A 15,739-nucleotide genomic window follows, 5' to 3' on the forward strand; every position below is an offset into this window, starting at 1 on the left:
TTCTTAAACTCGGCAGTCACGTCGAATATTGGAGCCAAGGCACACACAGAGGAAACTCTCTGACATCACACCAAACCTACATTACTCAGAGAATGAACCTATGACCTTAGAGTTATCTCTTGAGTACAGCCTCTGGATCAAATGTTCTCTCTCTCTCAGCAGACAGTCGATTCCTGCCCACAGTTTTCATAAAGTCTGTATAAATTATACTAATGTCAACAACAGCTTGTCGTAAAGACAAAAACCTTAATGCTGTATGATTACATAAAGTCATCGTGATCTTTGCAATGCTTGTGTTTTAGCTTGCCGTACTCTCTGTTATCCAAATATTTACCATTTATGAGTGCTTCTCTATAATAGATTAGTTGAATTTGTTGAGTAGATATCTTTTTTGGCTTTAGAGAAGCACAGAAACTGGAGCAAAATGGGGCCAAACACCAGCTGGCACTCTTAATAAGTTCATTTGGGTTCTATATAGAACTCCAAATTACTTTATTCCAATAATAAAAATGAAAGTATAAAAAACCTATATTAATAATAAAGAAATTATTGGCACAAAAAGTTTTTTACACTAACAAACTGAATATATGAAATAATTCTTTATGTTCAGTTAGATAACATTTGTGTATTATGGATATTGTTGAGTAAAGTATCACATTAACTATTTAATTCACATTTGCATGAAATCTGATTGCAATGATAACAAAAACACCATGTTTGAAACCCTTAAAATGTTTGTTTAAAAAAAAAAATTTTTTTAAGAATTTGATTGAACTCATCCTTTTATGGGTTCCAAATGTGAAGCCTAGAACCATTTAAAATACTATGGACACTTTACTATCCCATGAGGCCACAGGAGAGGATTTATGAATAGCAGTTAAACGACGCAACTGACACTAGATCACATGATAATGACAACATGGAGAATATTTCAGCCTATATTTCCCTTGTTCACGTTCCGCTCGAACTCGCGGCCAGTCCGAATTATGTATTTTCCGTCCGCTCACACAGCCCAATTTTTTAAACGGAGCTGACAACAAAGCACATGCTATCGATTTTAGCTCTTGTAAAGAAAGGTCCACTATACAGTGGCACACTCACAGTCGATGGAGTCTACATTGAAAGGCTTGCAAGCTCAATTTCCGCTTCTTCTAAAGCGGAATGCTGAAAATTAAATATAACTGGGCTTTACAATTGTGAGAATTTTAGTTTTAAGATAGGAAACCTAAAATAAAAGACAAATGCTGTTATTTGAAACCTATTTTCTGATGGTGACCTCATATGGGTGTATTATTTGCAGAACATTTGTTCTAGCAGAGGCCCTCTCATTTTTTAAGTTCAAGGACGCATCTGAAAAGCTTCTTCCTGAGCAAGATACAGGAAACAGCAGGCAGTTTCCCAGGCAGAAAGAGCAGGAAAAGTTTTCAACGTAGTAGAGGCAATGGCTGACAGCTATCATAGATCATAGTGCATGTGGGTCTGAACTGTATATGGATATTAGTCTCAGAAGGATGCGTTTTACATCATGAACTGCTCCATTCTAAATAACAAGATTAAATGCTCTAAATGCATTTAAACAATCCATAATGAAATATACACAGGTTGCTCTTTCATACCTCAGGAGACTTGATGGAGGTCTCAGTTCAGTTGTATTCAGCTTCGTCTTCTGAAACTCCTTCAAATAGAAACAGATATGACAATTGTTGACATATAGTATAGAGATTAATGTAGATAAAACAGGCTAGATCTTTTCTGAAACTCTAAAGGAGACACATTTGAGATTACAGGGATTCTTTTACAGGGATGGGAAAGTCTGTAGTCCATTTAATCTCAAATGTGGTTCTCTGCTGAGCCCTATAGATACACCTAGCAGGGTTCCTCATACTAGGGCTTAATTTTGAAATTAATGCAAAAAAATAAAAAATCTGGCTAGCATTTTAGCTCAGACAGCTTTAAACAAATACCATTCAAAAATCACGTCAATTGCTTTGTTTTGATACTATAACTGAAGTTTTTTTTTTTCAAATGCATTTCAGTGCCATTGTACAGGTGGATACTAAACCTCATCAATCTAAATAGTAGATTGTGTTTTATCTTTTAAGTGTATTTATGTCAGTGACTGTGAACTTGAACAACAGTAAAGACCCTGATCGTTTTATTTATTTATTTATTATTTCTGTATGGCATTTCCTTACATCATTTGATGCTTTTGTGTATGTGTGCATGTGAATTTAATGTCTCAAAGAATCGCATAATGCTAGGAGCATCATGAGTGTGATTCACTAATGAGAACGTGTCAACCTTGGATCTTTAATGATGATTTTTCTGCATGCAACAACCTTGAGCTCAAGTTTTTACAAAATCGACTCATTACACTTCCAGAAAGCAATTCATGACCCGAAACAAAAGGCGAGTCAGAGGGCAAAGCAGTTGTCTTTTTATATATTTGAACAAACACACAAAGGCATATTTATATACAAACCACTCCAGAATGAAGCTCGGCTGTTGAAAAGCAGTGAGGTTTGTGCTCACTTTAAAGCAACATTAGTAGCAAAAGCTTTTGTTCATTTCAATGTCCAGAGCAAAAACTCATTTTCCACCCGGGTCGCCCGTGCTGTCCTCTAGTTGGGAAATGAATCCCACATCCTATTTTTGTTCATTAACCATCTCCAAAATGCATCATAAGCACAGAGATCACATCACAGTATATTTTATCAATATTAATAAGGATAGGAAAACTCTACTGGTTATTAAGAGACTCCCCAGGCTTTGATTTAGACCATTACTAACGCCTCTGCATCTTTAGATTAAAAAACCGACCTCTTTTATTTAATAACATTAAATCCTGGCATGTATCTTCTAAAAGCTTTAATAAGACAAAGATAAGATTTGCATCCCCATACAAGTGTCTTTTTCAATTGATTATGAAGCCGCCATTGATGTGTGAGAAATTGATGTTTTCCTCTGTTCTTAAGGGGCTCTAATAGAAAGGGTGGGATTTGAGGAGGAGACTTTGCCACTTTGATCTTCAATCAGTAAAAATTCCCACTTCTTCTTTGTCAGACTATATTTGGTAAATAACGGTGACAATCCATGCGCTTTAATAAGATGAAATGGCGGGAAAGAAAGGGAAGGGAGGAGAAATAGTGAGGGAGAGAGGAATAGAGGAAGGGGAACAGAGAAAGAATGGTTCTCTTGTTTGTGTTTTGGTAACGTTGGAAGGTGTTGGCGAGACAATGTGTCCAGCTGAACGTACTAACAAACAGATGCAAAACCCATGCGCTCCCATACCGCAGAGGTTCGGGGTTTCAAAATAGAACAAACTTGGACCAAAGTGGCCGGCAGGTCTGAGTGTTAACGGAAAACAAATCTGGTTTGGGGTTTGCTTGTTCGATGTGACTCAAATTTCACATTCCTGTTCCAAAACACATACTGCTATAGTAACGTCACAACAAGCACATATTCTGGGACCTAAAACCAAGCTCCTTAATGGATCGGTTTAACCAAATAATGACATTTCTGTCATCATTTACTCACTCTCATGTCATTTCCAATCTGTATTCAAGGAACACAGAGAAAGACATTTTTATTAATGGACTAATCCTTTTTTTTTTTTTTTTTTTTACTTACAGCTATAATGAATTCAAAAGCACCATAAAAGTAGACCTAGGTGCTATACCCAAAGTCTTCTGAAGTTATATAATAGCGTTGAGTGAGAAAAACCACTGATATTTAAATTTGTATTCACTAAAAATCTTACCCTCCACTGCAACTGGAGTCATTGATTTGAACTTGAACTGAATCAGTCTGATTTGTAAACAAATCATTCAGTTCAGATTCATGAAAAAGATCAATTGATTCATTAAACAGATCTGACTAAAACATAACATTAATTCAAGTTTATTTATAAAGCACATTTAAAAACAACAAATGTTGTATCAAAGTGCTGTACAATTAGACAAATACAGTAAAAGAAACGGGAAAAAAACTGAATTAGATAAAATTAGCAAAGTATAATAGAATAAAAAACAGACTCACAGAAGTAAAACAAATAAAACAAATAAAACTCATACACTAAAACCCCCATACATCTCAAGCAACGCTATAGGCTAATGAGAAAAAACCATTTTTTTTAGAATACAATAATAATAAAAAAACTTTTGTATTCTACAAAAGAAAGAAAGTCATATGGGTTTAGAAAGAATTGATGGTAATTAAATAATGACATAATATTATTTATTGTGTGAACTATTCCTTTATCGTCACTCCTCTAATAAGAGGTATATGCCCCACTCTTAAACATAAAGGTTCTAAAAGAGTGTTTTCGCAGTGATGCCATAGAAGAACCATTTTTGGTTCCCCAAAGAACGTTTCAGTGAACAGTTGAACCATGTTTTTCTTAGTGTGTACAACGTCTTAATATTATCCCCAATAAAGAACCTTTTGTGGAATGGAAAGGTTCCATGGATGTTAAGGCTTCTTCAATGAACCATCAACAGCAATTAAGAACCTTTATTTTACGAGTGAACCTCCACTGGCCGCAGCAGTTCCCTCGGGTGACTGGAGTCTCTGCCAACCTGTAGTTGAAATATATGGGGAGAGGGCACAGTATCCAGGATAACAAAGCCTAGGCTAAACCTGAGGGGGATTTGACTCACAAATAGAGATGGGAGAAGACAAAGACAAAGGAGAGAGGAGGGGAAAAGTCTAATGGAACACTGCCAGACCAAAATGGCCTCGTTCACTCATGACAACACAAGTGGGTTTTTTGCATTAAGATCAGAAGACGTGAGATGTAATGGGAAGATAGCAATATGACATTATACTTATCGCAGAACGACGTCTCCTTGTGAAGCACATATAAAGAAAACTCTGGCTTAAAAGGAAATTCGATTAAATGAGATAAAATCAGTTCACCTGGTAAAATAACAAAAGATAGTAAAATACGGTCCGCCCAAACCAGACGAAATGATGTATAGTTGTGTTGGGCATGCTACGAATGTAACAGCTTTCAATCATGGTGATGATACTCACCGCATGAGCTTTCCCACAGTTCCCATGGGCACTGTGTCATCACAACTCCAAATACTGCAGCAATGAGAACAGTGTGGGATTCACAGATTCACGCAAACGGTATGAAATGATCACTTCAAGATGGGGAGACAAAGACAGAACACTACTGAGACGAATAAGCTCGGTTCCAAAACCTTACTCCCTCCAAACTGAAACGGAACATCATAAGCAACTCATTCGGAACAGTCTATAAAGACAGAAACTTTGAGAGCCATTCAATAACGCTCCTCTCATATGGATCGCACGAGGGACTCAAATGATTTCAATACAGGAGACTTGAGAGGAATAAAGTCATAATAAAACAATTCAGCAAGGATGCATTAAATGGATTAAAAGTGACAGTAAAGACATTTATAATGCTGCAAAAGATTTCTATTTCAAATTAATGCATTTGAACATTTCATTATTCAAAGAAAAAATGTATCACTTTTCCACAAAAATATTAAGCAGCACAACTTTTTTCAACATTGATGATAATAGGAAATGTTCCATGAGCACCAAATCTGCATATTCGGCTCATGTGACACTGAAGACTGGAGTAATGATGCTGAAAATTCATATTTGCATCACAGGAATAAATTACATTTTAAAACATATAAAAGTATTTAAAAAAAATCAAATTGTAATAATATATCAAAATATTACTTTTGAACAGTAGTGTATATATTTCATTAACTTATTTTACAATCCAAATAAATCATAAACATACACATACATTTGCTTTTAAATATTTTTATTAATGCTTTCTAGTGTATTAAAAATAATAAATTAAATATATTTTATTATTATAAATTTTATAAACTTCGTAATTATAATTATAAATTATATTCACGCACATTGTCCGCCATCTTTGATTTATTATTTTCACTTACTTTGTTGCTATGCATTCTGGGATTGCATTTGTTAAGGATGAACGTGATTAGACAAGGTATCTCAGGAGGCAGCGTAATGAAGGTGCCTACCTTTTGGAACAGCCTTCACATCTGAAATGTGCTATGCCTATCTCGCACTATGGGACAGAGCTACAGATATAGGAAATACGACCAAATGAGTGGCCGGACAGATAGCGTCAGAAGCGTAAAAAGAAAAGGGCGGAAGCATCGAGACAGAGGAGCTCTGGCCAGGTACATGGAGAGAGAGAGAGAGGGAAGAGAGAGGGGGCGCAGCGGGGAGCATCAGGGGCTGGGGGCTGGCTCCAGGCATTGAGGGGGCATGCAGGGATTTACTCGCAGATCAACAATAGCACACTCAATAAACCCCCGTGGACGGGGGAAACTGATCCACCTCGACACATGTGAGCCCAAATTTACAAATGTTTACATCCTTTAAGGAAAAGAGGAGAAGCTGTCGATCCTGCTCGATATTTGCAATGAGCTCCAGAAGTAAACAAAATGTGGACGGTTTTTCTACGGCCTGCTTCTTTTCCCCATCATTCTCCATCTACACCCCTTTTTTCCTATTTAAAAGACCCTGGAAGTAAATTATTCAGTTTGTCACATGAGCCGATATTGAGATGCACTCACTCAATACAGAATGGCTTGTCTCAATATCTTAAAGACACTGACAATGAAGTGGTAGTTCTTTTTATGGACTAACTACTGAAAAAAGGAGAAACCAGTTGCTGGTTCGGCCCAAAGGAAATATCACCATAAAACAATGGTTTAAAAAACATAATATTTACTGCAGCTGTTGTTAGACATCATTAATAGTATTATTAGAGACACACACACATTTTCATGTTTTATGGGGACTCTCCATAGACATAATGATTTTTATACTGTAGAAACGATCCCCTTAAACTAACCCTAAACTTACCCATCACAGAAAACGTTCATAAGCCGTTTTCCCTCATGGGGACCAAAAGATGTCCCCACAAGGACAAGGATTTCGGATATTGCCATCTTTGTGGGGACATTTTGTCCCCATAATGAAGGGTTTACCAGGCCACACACACACACACACTATACTACACTATACACTACCAAACAGTTATTGTGAAAGCTGATTTGGCAAAGCTATATATATATATATATATTACTAAGCAACAATTACGCAGAAATTAGCAGTAAGTTGTTATCATGCCTAATAATGCATACAATAATTTCTGTAAACAAATGATCTATAGTCTCATTTATATCTGCAGCACAAACTACGCTGGATGAGCAATGTGTAGAAGTGTAATGCTCTTTCCCAATAAGGATCAATTATCAACAAATTATTTAGTTTGAATGGAATTAGATGAATAATGTTGTTAGTGAAAAGATAAATAATTAAATACATTATATTTCATCAATAATTTGTCCCAGAAAGACCCTTTTGGCAGAGGCAATAGAGCGTGTGCTTGTGTTCTAACCCTCCGTGTCTTTTTCACCTCTAGAGTGTGAGCAGGAGACAGACAGCTTTCAGAAGGCTGAGGTGAGGACAAGAGGCTCATGTACTGGTTACCGGCTCAGTGAAGCCAAAGCCGAGCCAGCAGCCTGTGCTTTACACTAACGCAACCCAAAAAAAAGCACATTAAAGAGTCTTTCTTTCTGCCCCGACTCAAAACCACATCTTTAAAAAAGCTGGGCTTTAGAAAAAAAACAACTGCAGACTCCTCCAAACACTTCAGACCATAGAAGTGGTTGACCATCTCCATGCTCGGACTCTAAATGAGGAGTCACTCTGAGGACAGTGACTACGTTCAACTAAAAAAGATTGTAAGGGCACACATGCAGAGATGTATTGTATTTTATATCCAAAATAAACATACCTCTAGTGCAGTGGTTCTCAACTGGTTTCGCTTCAGTAACCAGATTTTTTATTGGATGTCAATTGGCAACCTACGAAGCCCCTAAAGAGATATAGTGATGGTAAAAAAATTAAAGAAAGAGATGGGGGTTAACAAATATATTTCAGTGCTTTTGCACTCTATCAAAAAACTATATGCGAAGAAAAACTACATGCGAAACAAAATATTTCTCAGGGGACACAATACTTTAGCAAGAGAACGCAGATATTTTGCGAGAGAACAGAAAGTTTCACTGTGGAACGCAATAGTTTTGCGACATTGCGACAAACATTGAATGTAATGTTTATTGGGAGAACGCAAAAGTTTTGTAAGCAAACGCAAAAGCATTAAAATAATTCTCATCTAATTCTCAATCTCATGTTTTCCCATCATCATGTCGCCTTAGTGGCTCTGAAGCAAGCAAACAAAGTACCAAAATATTCATTGAACATAAGTAAACAAAAGTGTCAAAACACTTAACCTGTGTACATAATTTACTAATCCTCTATTATAATAGGGGGAAAAAAGATGGAAGAGTCAGTTCATTGACAGTTTTGACTTTTATAAAGGGGTTAAACTGCCTCAGTCATTATGTGGTTGGGTAATTCCAGATGGACTAGCGTTCATTATCAGGCTGGGGTAACTACTGCCGACAACTGTGAAACCTGTGTCAAAAAGTCTGTTTTCTGACCAGCCTTCATTTGCATGTTTGAATAATACATAGTGCTTATAAGCATATTAAATGGAGTAGATATGCACGTCATTTGAAGGAAGAGATCAGACCTTCCCAGTTAATTATGAAGATGTCAAATGTCAGGCAGTGAACCTCTGCCCCTGGGGTCGCCCCCTTTAGTTTAGTGATTATATGCACAAACTACAGATAAAGTGTCATCATACAGGTTATTAGAGCTGAGAAAGACTCCCTCTGACTCTCATTACCATTAAAAGCCTGGGAAACACAAGAAACGAGCGGAACGCTCTCTTACTTCACTTTTCTACCATGTTAAAGCTGAAGCATACTCCATACAACTATGTGTAATTTTATGGTCAGATTTCTCTTTCAGCCCAAATGTTCAGCAGTTATGTTCATTTCTGAAAACGTATGTTTTTAATAAGGAACTAGATTTGGGTGTGAGTGTGTGCAGTGTACATTGTAGAACAAAAGTCAAGTATTGTCAACTTATGTTTACCACAGGCTTTATGGTAATTCGACTTCCGGGTTTTGACATCATACCTGCACTACTCTGTTTCGTCATATATATTGAGACCAGTTACTGCCGGACCAACTGGACTGCACAGTGCCGGAGCGTTGGCCTGTGTTCATGTACTTGTAAAGTATGTTTCTGGCCCTAATCTCATCAACGAAATTAAGTTTTTCTTGTCACTATTATGACTATTTAAACTATTTAAATGTTTTATTACAACATATTGTTAATGAAAATATGACAAGAAAAAAAATAACACCAAAAAATATTAACAACGCACTAACAATGATAATCCAATCATTGTCAATAATGCCAAGATTGACTGCTTCGTAACACACCACTAAACTGAAACACGTTGCTAGCAGGTTAATTAACTCACCCAAACACATCATGACATTAACATGCTAATGCACATGCTAATGTGTAAGCCATGTTGTAAATTCTGTAACAGATAATGAATAGCTAAATGTTTGCACGTCTGTTTTAATTTTCTCAAATCTATCGACCAAAATAAAATAGTCAAAGTGACTAAAATCAATCAATATAAGAAGTATGGAGTAAAATTAGAAGACATAAACAATAAAAAAAAAAATAATTGAACAGTGCTTCAGCCTTCTTTAGTATTCACATGAGCCCCCATTTCTTTGTCTTTCCCTTTCCCACAAACATACCCTCTCACCCACACCAGTCTACAGTGAAGTATTCATTTAATAACTCATTAAATGGAGCAAAAGCATGTAAGATTTCCACCTTTCAAGTCCAGAGCCCGTTTAACAAGCCAGGTGTTGGTGTGTTTGTATTCAGCCGGTGAATATGTGAGTGTGGCGTAGGCCGGTCTGCTTAAACCATTACCGCGCCATTAAGACCAAAAAGAGCTCCAGAGTCAGTGAGTGGAAAAAAAAGAGAGGTAAGGGTCTGAGAGAGCCGCCAGTCAAATAGGTGAGCTCACTGTGTGTTTCTGTCAGTCACATCCCTCTGAAGTTCATTTATAGAGGGGCAAGATGCCTCACTAGCTCCTAACAGGTAAAAGGTACCATAATATCAGCCCCTCAGAGAGAGCAGCACAACCTGATGTGTTCTTTCAACTGTACTAAACTGAGTCCAGGTCACAGAAGTGTGGCCTAGACTGCCCTGATTAAGAGAGAGAGAGAGAGAAGTTGAGAAAAGAAAAGGCAAGCATTATGAAAAATAAAGCACTGACCGACTGATCCATTGGAGATTCAGCACAAAGTGGTTGTTGAAGGGACGTTAGACCTTTGGTCCTTCGGCTGCGGTGTGGACAAAGAGTCGGGGCCCTTCGTCCACGGCGCTGGACACACTCAATATTTCATCCTGTCCTGCAGGCCAGAGCTGCTGAAGACCACATCTCAACCTGGTCTGACAAAATCAAAACACTTTTATCCAAACATAGACTGTAATCTAGCAGCTAACATCTCTGCCGACACATGTTGGGCGGCAAGTTTTGTATGCAAACTTTCTGTCTCTGCTATAGTTTAACATGCTATGCTTAGAAATGACATGCTGTGAGAAATTAAATGCTGCTACATGAGATTGTTAGCCAGGCCTTGATTCTCTCTGGTCAAGGAAAACAAATACATGCAGGAGCACCATTTACAAACCATAAGGGAATTGTTTGCTTTGCAGTTGCTTTAGAAAGATAACTGGAAAGCGCACAGAACCACAGTTTATTCCTAAGAGACAATAGTGATCCCATAATGCACTACTCATTGAAACATTATCTCTAAAAGTGTGTGTGACATTATGATCAGGTCGAGACAGAATCTCTGGATGTTTTTTCCCCAGCATGATTTCATTAAGGAGAATCTGAGAAAAGAATGTAAACATGACATATACCTGTACATCACAATACAAACACTGAAACAGACAGAAGTATGTAATTCAGTTTCTTCCGACAATAAAAAAAGTAATTGCTTCATAACTGACTAAGAATTTATTTTAAACTCTCTTTTTTTTTTACTCTAAAGCAGAAATAATTTTCAATAAGAAGGCATTAAGAGAATGTTTGGTAAAACTTTAGTTTAGGGTCCAATTCTCACTATTAACTAGTTGCTTATTAGCATGTATATTACTAGGATATTGGCGATTTATTAGTACTTATAAAGCACATATTAATGCGATATTCTGCATGGCCATATTCTACATCTCTTAATCCTACCCAATACCTACACACAACTACCTTACTAACTATTAATAAGCAGTAATTAGGAGTTAAATATTATGTATAACATATAAATGTATTATGTATAAATATGTTAAGTACAAAAATCTTAGTTAATGGTTAGTTAATAGTGAGAATTGGACCCTAATCTAAAGTGTGACCGAATGTACTGTAACTCAATAAATCAAATTTACCCGTCACTATGATGGCATTCAAATTGTGGTTCAACCGTTTCATTCCTTGTGTCCCGAGTCACGACCCCAGCAATGATAGACACTTTTTGGGAAGAGGATGCAAAAAGGTCCACTTATCCTTCAAGAGAGAATGGCATCAATCAGTTAAAGCAAGAAATTGCATCACAGCATTTCAAACTGAATCCAGAATTACACATACTTTTCGCCATTCTGTTTTGTTTTGTCTCATGTTCTTCAAGCCTGCCATTATCAGGCAGTTAACTATGTGTGCATTTTCAGGCCTTTGGCTGCTTGCTTTTTTTCTGGCACGGGTGTGTATGTGTGTGTGTGTAAGTGTGAGTTTGCGAACGTGCTCTGGCTTTGTTTTTCTTTTTGAAAATCCCTTTGATGTGCATGTTTATTTATTTATTTGTGTTGTGTGCAGGCCTTTTCGGCGGTTAAAGCTACAGTAGATGTGCTGTGCACAGCACAGACTGCCATCCATCACTAGTTAACCTCTTTGACGGCTGAACCTCTGACCTCCCATTCCCAGCATCCTCCTTTTGCTACTACAGGAACACCTTTAAAGTCGCATCGCCGCCAGACCGATTTCATCAGGCTTTGCGAGTACCTGGACAGAGATGTGTGTAAAAAAGATTTATGGCACAGTTTATAAAGTACAAAATACAGCCTGAACATAAAAAAAAAAAAGTCATCCTCAGTATAAAGAGGTGCTTAACCTTTAAAATATGTTGATTGTCACCCTCGGAAGTCAAACTAAATATAATATGAACTATTTTATGCACACTTAGGTCAACTTTTTTTTGAAATGTTATTGTGGACTCTGTTTCCAAATGTTTTATTAATATATACTACCATTCAAAAGTTTGGGGTCAGTAAGTTTTGTTTTTAATGTTTTTGAAAGAAGGCTGTTTTTATTTGACAAACAATAAAGTAAAAACAATAATATTGTAAAAACTGTAAAATTGTTTAAAATAACTGTTTTCTATTTTAATATATTTTATTCCTGTGATGCAAAGCTGATTTTTCAGCATCATTACTCCAGTCTTCAGTGTCACATGGTACTTCAAAAATCATTCTAATATGCTGGTTTGCTGCTCAAGAAACATTTCTTATTATTATCAAAGTCCATAGTTACGCTGCTTAATATTTTTGTGAAAACTGTGACATATTCATGATTCTTTGATGAATAGAAAGTTTAATTTACACATAACTGATCAATTGAATGCATTCTTGGTGAATTAAAAAATTAACTCTTTCTTTCAACAAAAAAACCACAACTTTTGAACAGTAGTTTAAAACCCAAATTCTGTGGTTTTCTTATTTTCTAGAAGTAAAGGTTACACTTTGTTGATGGTCCACTTTATAAACAACTTTTCAACTACATGTCAACTAACTCTCATTAGAGTATTGGTAGACTGTAGTAGAATGTTAGGGTTAGGTGTTAGGGTTAGTAGAATAAGTTCAAATGTAGTTGCAAAGTTACTTCTAGTCAGTAGAATGTTTTTTGGGGAAATATCAAAATAAAGTGTTACTGAAATAAATATTAAATATAGCTGCAAGCAGCGATACAAGGCCAAGCCCCTGAAGCAGCTGCAAGAGCAGAGCAGAGCAGGAAGAACAAAAACAGCAGAAATTGAACATACATGAAAAAACAGCTGGTTCAGAAGTAAAGGTGAAAATGAACTCAAAATTAACAGAATTTCAGATGAGAATGAACACAGAATGAACAAAAACATATATATTTCTAATCCAAGAGAAAGAAAGATTAGTACAACGCTTGAATAATAAAGGAATTGAAATGAGACAATATTCCACACAACTTTTCTATAGTCGTCCGACACGGGACTCGAACCCACTATCTCTGGATCAGATGCCTGTCACTTATCTTGTTGTGCCACTGGGAAGACGTGCATTAACCAAGATGCTCCATAATTCAAGTGAGAATCACATGCCACATGTCTTATTTATTGAGTTGCTTCTCAGATAGACACCATGTCTGGAACTGAAGCATCTTTGCACCACTTCTGGCCACAGTACCTATTGCAGTCTGGGCATGTGCCACACAATATTCGAACCCACGACCTGAATGGTACGGGGCCTCATGGCACGTGATTTAGCAGCTTGCACCACTCAGTTGACACTGATTTACCAAACTGCCGAGGAGAGGCTTCAGAGTAAGAATCAGCACACAAAAGCATGCTAAGCTATCTTAATGCTAATGTAGTTTATGGTTAACCTGATAGCTGAAGGGCCACAATGCATTCGTAAAGTGTAGCATTTAATATTATGATATTATATTGTAATTAATGGCAATGTCCTTGTTTTGTTCTATTATAGCGCCACCAAGGGGTGCAGTTCCACCGCTTTTTTTTATGTGTTCTCAGAGCCCATACATATGTGTGTCAAATTAGGTGAAAATTTCTCATTTCGTTTTGAAGTTATAGACATTTATATGTATGAGAGCATAAAAAATTAACCATGGGCGACTTTGATTGGATTTTTTTTGCCACTTACAATCAAAATGTTGACATTTGGGTATTAACATATATTCAACGACCTATGTTTCCAAACTTCTGACGGTGGTTTCGTCTTGATTGGTCTTACGGTTTTGAAGATATTGGCAAATATTTTTTTAAGCGCTAAATCACAACGCTACACAAACAGTAAGGCCAAACCTAGCATGTTTAGTATCGTTGGACTCGGAGAGGATTCAGAAACCTAAGGAGATGACTCCCGTGAAAATAAGTCAACGACACCCAGAGTTATAAGCATTTGAAATAATTTTTGCCACTAGGTGGCACTGGTTCGAAACTTCTCAGGCTCCTTTAAGGCATCGTACTGGTGACCCATACAGAGTTTCGTAACGATACGTTCATGCGTTCATAAAATACAGATTTTTTTTTGTCCAAAATTCAAAATGGCTGATGCCTAAAATGGTCGATATGGGAAAATTGGATATCAGTCGACTCGGCATGACACCCTGAATCTAACGAAACCGTTCAGAAGTTATAAGCAAAAATAGCAATTTTTCGTATCTCCGGTCCAGTAGGTGGCACTGCTCCGATACACAGCATGTAGCCTCAAGTCATGCTTGTGATGACTTGTACCAAGTTTGCTCTGAATGCGATAAAGTGTTGCGGGGATACAGCCTTAAGTCTGTTTTCGCAAGCACTACGTAAAATTAGTTTGCGCGGTATTCGAGAACGGTTTGACGAATCAACTTGAATTCCATAACTTTTTGTCAGCATGGTCTGAGGATGATCTCTTTCAATTTTCGTGAAAATCGGAGCAACCGTCTAGGACGATTTCGAAAAAATAGGTTTTTCTGAGAATTCTAAATTGCGGAAAGATTTCCATGACAGAAAATGACGTCATACGGTGCAATCGAATCGGCTTGAGCCAAGGAATCAGAGGAAACACTATGTTTTGTTTTTTTCTTTACGCTTCAAAAGTTATTTGCATAAACATGAGTGAAACTTTGGACAATTAGTGCCGCTGGATTGGTGACTGTTCAGACTGCCTTCTATCAGTGTGCCAAATTTCATAACTTTACCGCAAGCGGTTCTATTGGCTGCCATAGACTTCCATACGGAAGAAGAAGAAGAAGAAGAAGAAGAAGAAGAAGAAGAAGAAGAAGAAGAAGAAGAAGAAGAAGAAGAAGAAGAAGAAGAAGAAGAAGAAGAAGAAGAAGAAGAAGAAGAAGAAGAAGAAGAAGAAGAAGAAGAAGAAGAAGAAGAAGAAGAAGAAGAAGAAGAAGAAGAAGAAGAAGAAGAAGAAGAAGAAGAAGAAGAAGAAGAAGAAGAAGAAGAAGAAGAAGAAGAAACGGAAGAATAATAATAAGAACGCTAACGATTTCAAGAGGTGCCTACGCACTTTCAGTGTTTGGCCCCTAATTAAACATGAAAATAGAGAATGTTTAAAATAATAATAATAAACATAAAACTACAGAAGAATTGAAACACGGTCACATATTTAGCCTAAATAAATTGGTTATTCAGAAGGAACTACTGTAGCCAAATGTAAATGTATAAATGTTATTTATTATAATACTCTTACACGCAAACACAGTTGTGTTTTCCTGTTTTATGGGGACTTTCCATAGACATAATCATTTTTATACTGTACAAACTGTATATTATGTCCCCTTACACTAAACCTACCCATGAACCTACCCATCACAGAAAACTTTCTGCATTTTTACATTTTCAGAAAAACATCACTTAGTATGATTTATAAGCTGTTTTCCTCATGGGGACCAACAATGTCCCCACAAGGACAAGGATTTCGGATATTGTCATCTTTGTGTGGACATTTT

The 15,739-nt window shown here is 36.8% G+C and overlaps 1 long non-coding RNA gene across 2 annotated transcripts; it reads right to left on the reverse strand.

The window, feature by feature from the left end:
* Positions 1-952: 952 nt before the first annotated feature.
* Positions 953-11,619, reverse strand: LOC309484792. 2 transcript variants are annotated; one of them, XR_014200969.1, is made up of 3 exons: positions 11,422-11,619; positions 10,250-10,425; positions 953-1,675 (listed from the first exon to the last, which is right to left on the reverse strand). It is a non-coding gene; the product is annotated as an uncharacterized lncRNA (long non-coding RNA). The 2 variants fall into 2 exon arrangements; XR_014200970.1 differs by lacking the exon at positions 953-1,675 and adding an exon at positions 7,825-7,906.
* Between the last annotated feature and the right edge of the window lie 4,120 nt (positions 11,620-15,739).

This window comes from Leuciscus leuciscus (assembly GCF_965113295.1).
Source record: "Leuciscus leuciscus genome assembly, chromosome: 21".
Taxonomy (NCBI): domain Eukaryota; kingdom Metazoa; phylum Chordata; class Actinopteri; order Cypriniformes; family Leuciscidae; genus Leuciscus; species Leuciscus leuciscus.